The sequence below is a fragment of the Suricata suricatta genome, chromosome 13 (assembly GCF_006229205.1).
Source record: "Suricata suricatta isolate VVHF042 chromosome 13, meerkat_22Aug2017_6uvM2_HiC, whole genome shotgun sequence".
NCBI lineage: Eukaryota > Metazoa > Chordata > Mammalia > Carnivora > Herpestidae > Suricata > Suricata suricatta.
Window position 1 is genome coordinate 34,050,306 of NC_043712.1, and position 4,393 is coordinate 34,054,698.

Genomic DNA, 4,393 nt, shown 5'->3' on the forward strand with positions numbered 1-4,393 from the left:
TCTGGGTAAGTTTATCTTCGTTTCTTTTTCCCCACCTCCTTCCTTATCTTCATTTCTCTCTCTGAATTAAGCCTTTTAGTCCTTCTGCCTTGCCTGGTCAATGTTTATTCTTCTCTTTTTCCCCCTCCCCTGTCATTTCTCTCTTTGTATGTGTTCTTCCATCAGCACTGCCTCCACCCTGTTCCTTACCTGTAGCTGGTGTTTCTGGTTTTCGCCTTTTGGATTTTTTTTTTTTTTTTTTTTGCTTTTTGTTTTTGTTTGTTTTAGTTATTTGTGGGTTTGTGGTTTTTTTGCTTCCTGTTTGTCTGTTTTCCTTTCCAGGGCTACTTCAAGAAACAAATCAAAGCACACCTGGTGGAGGGTCCAAAACACACTACAAGTAGGGAAATAAAATAACCAAAGTCACAGCAACAGAGAGCAAGTAACACTCTCCAAAAAACACGTCCTAAATGGCCAGGCCCTGGACAGTGTATGAGCCCCCTTTAATATAGCAATGCTCACAGGGGCAGAGCACATAACAAAATTTAAAACTCCTAAGGGACAGAAAACTAGCCAAAATGATGAAACCAAATAATTCTTCTCAAAAGAAATTCCAGGAAGAAGTGACAGCTAAAGAATTGATCAAAACAGGTATGAGCAACATAACTGAACAAGAATTTAGAATAATAGTCATAAAATTAATCATTGGGTTGGCGGCGCCGACTTTGGCTCAGGTCACGATCTCACAGTCCTTGGGATTGAGCCCCGCATCGGGCTCTGTGCTGACAGCTAGCTCGGAGCCTGGAGCCTGTCTTCAGATTCTGTGTCTCCCCCTTTCTCTGACCTTCCCCTGCTCTCTCTCGCTCTTAAAAATAAATAAAACATTAAAAAAATTAATCGCTGGGCTTGAAAAAAGCATAGAAGACAGCAGAGACTCCATTGCTGCAGAGATCAAGTATCTTAAAAATAGTCATGATGAATTTAAAAAATGTTATAAAGTGAGGTGCAAAATAAAATAGAGGCAGCCATTGGATTGAAGAGGCAGAGGGGAGAATAGGTAAATTTGAAGATAAAATTATGGAAAAAGAGGAAGCTAAGAAAGAGATTTAAAAAATTCAGGAGCACGAAGGAAGAATTTGAGAACTAAGTGATCCAATCAAACAGAACAATATCCATATCATAGGAATTCCAGAAGAAGAAGAGAGAGAAAGGGGTTGATGGGGTACTTGAACCAATCATAGCTGACAACTTACCAACCTGGGGAAGGAAACGGACATTGAAATCCAGGAGGCACAGAGAACTCCCCTCAGACGTTAACTTGAATTGATCTTATGCATGACACATCATAGTGAAACTGGCAAAACACAAGGATAGAGGGAGAACTCTTTATCTGAAAGCAGCTAGGGATAAACGGGCCTTAGCATACAAAAGTAGACATATAGGGTAGTAGCAGACCTATGTACAGAAACTTGGCAAACCAGAAAGGAATGAAAGGAAATCTTCAATGTGATGAACAGGAAAAATGTGCAGCCAAGAATCCTTTATTCAGCAAGCCTGTCATTCAGAATAGGAGAGATAAAGGTTTTCCCAAACAAAAACTGATAAAAATTCGTCACCACTAAACCAGCCCTCCAAGAGATCCTAACGGGAACTCTATGAGGGAAATGCAAAGAACACTAAGTACCAGACACACCACTTCAAGCATGAATCCTACAAAGAACACACTGACTCTAAACCCATATTTTTCAATAAAAACATTGAATGTAAATGGATAAATGTGCCAATCAAAATACATAAGGTATCAGATGGATTTGAAGAACACCATCTATTTGCTGTCTACAAGAGACTCATTTTAGACCTGAGGACACCTTCAGATTGAAAGTGAGGAGTTGGAGAACTATCATGCTATTGGAAGCCAAAAGAAAGCTGGAGTAACCATAGTTATATCAGACAAACGAGACTTTAAATTAAAGACTATAACAAGAGATGAAGAAGGGTATTATATAATAATTACAGGGTCCATCCATCAGGGAGAGCTAATAATTATCAATATCTATGCATCGAATTCAGAAGCACCCAAATATATAAAACAGTTAATCACAAACATAAGCAATCTTATTGATAAGAATGTGCTCATTGCAAGGGACTTTAATACTCCACTTATAGCAATGGAGAGATCATCTAGACAGATGATCAATAAAGAAGCAGTGGCCCTGAATGATACATTGGACTGGATGGACTTGACAGATATATTTAGAACTCTACATCCCAAAGCAGCAGAATATACGTTCTTCTCCAAGACAGATCACATACCAGGTCACAAAACAGCCCTCAATAAATATAAAAGAATTGAGATCATACCATGCACACTTTCAGATCACAATGCTGTGAAACTTGCAATCAACTACAGGAAAAAGTCTGGAAAATCTCCAAAAGCATGGAGGTTAAATAACATCCTACTAAAGAACTAATGGGTCAACCAGACAATTAGAGAAGAAATTTAAAACTATATGGAAACAAATGAAAATGAAAATACAACAATCCAAACCCTCTGGGATGCAGCAAAGGTAGTCCTAAAAGGAAAATACATTGCAATGTAGGCCTATCTCAAGAAACAAGAAAAATCTCAAATAGAAAATCTATTTTTTAATGTTTTTTAATTTATTTTTGCAAGAGAGAGAGAGAGAGAGAGAGAGAGAGAGAGAGAGAGAGAGAGACAGCACGAGCAGGGGAGGGTCAGAGAGAGAGAAGGAGACACAGAATCCGAAGACAGGCTCCAGGCTCTGAGATAGCTGTCAGCACAGAGCCTGATGCGGGGCTCGAACTCACAAACCGTTAGATCATGTCCTGAGCCAAAGTCGGATGCTTAACCAACTGAGCCACCCAGGCGCCCCCCCAAATACAAAATCTAACAGCGCACCTGAAGGAAGTAGAAGCAGATCAGCAAAGACACCCCAAACCCAGCAGAAGAAGAAAAATAAATATCAGAGCAGAAATAAACAAAACAGAATTTTTAAAAACACAACAGTAGAACACATCAATGAAACCAAGAGTTGGTATTTGAAAAACTAAACCAAATTGATAAACCTCAAGCCAGACTTCTCAAAAAGAAAAAAAGAGAGGACCCAAATAGATAAAATCATGAATGAAAATGGATGTATTCCAACCAATCCCTCAGAAATACAAGCAATTATCAGGGAATACTATGAAAAATTCTATGCCAACAAGCTAGACAAACTGGAAGAAATGGACAAATTCCTAAACACCCACACACTACCCAAACTCAAATGGGAAGAAATAGAAAGTTTGAACAGACCCATAACTAGTGAAGAAATTGAATGAGTTATCAGAAATCTCTCAACAAATAAAAGTCCTGGGCCTGATGGCTTCCCCGGGAAATTCTATCAGAATTTAAAGAAGAGTTAATACCTATCCTTCTCAAGCTATTCCAAAATGTAGAAATGGAAGGAAAACTCCCGGACTCATTTTATGAAGCCAACATTACTTTGATTGCCAAACCAGACAGAGAACCTGGGGGGTGGGGTGGGGGTGGGGAGTAAAAAAGAACTGCCAGCCAATATCCTTGATGAATATGAATGCAAAATTTCTCAACAAGATACTAGCAAATCAAATTCAACAGCATGTAAAAAGAATTATTCACCACGATCAAGTGGGATTCACCCCTGGGCTGCAGGGCTGGTTCAATATTCACCAATCAATGTGATACATCACATTAATAAAAGAAAAGAACCATATCACCCTGTCAATAGATGCAGAAAAAGCATTTGACAAACTACAGCATCCTTTCTTAATAAAAACCCTCAAGAGAGTTGGGATAGAAGGAACTTATTTAAACATCATAAAAGCCATTACAAAAAGCCCACAACTAATATCATCCTCAATGGGGAAAAACTGAGAGCTTTTCCCCGAGATCAGGGATACAATAGGGATGTCCATTCTCACCACTGTTGTTTAACAGTGCTGGAGGTCCTAGCATCAGCAGACAACAAAATGAAATAAAAGGCATCAAAATTGGCAAAGATGAACTCAAACTTTCACTTTTCACAGACGACATGATACTCTACATGGAAAACCCAACAGACCAAAAATCTGCTAGAACTGATCCATGAATTCAGCAAAGTCTCAGGGTATAAAATCAAGTACAGAAATCTGTTGCATGTTTATACAACTATAATGAAGCAACAAAAAGAGAAATCAAGAAACTGATCCCATTCACAATTGCACCAAGAACCATAAAATACCTAGGAATGAACCTAACCATAGATATAAAAGATCTGTGTCCTGAAAACTATAGAAAGCTTATGAAGGAAATTGAAGAAGACACAAAGAAATGGAAAAACATTCCATGCTCATGAATCAAAAGAATATTGTTATGCAATCTACACATTCAGTG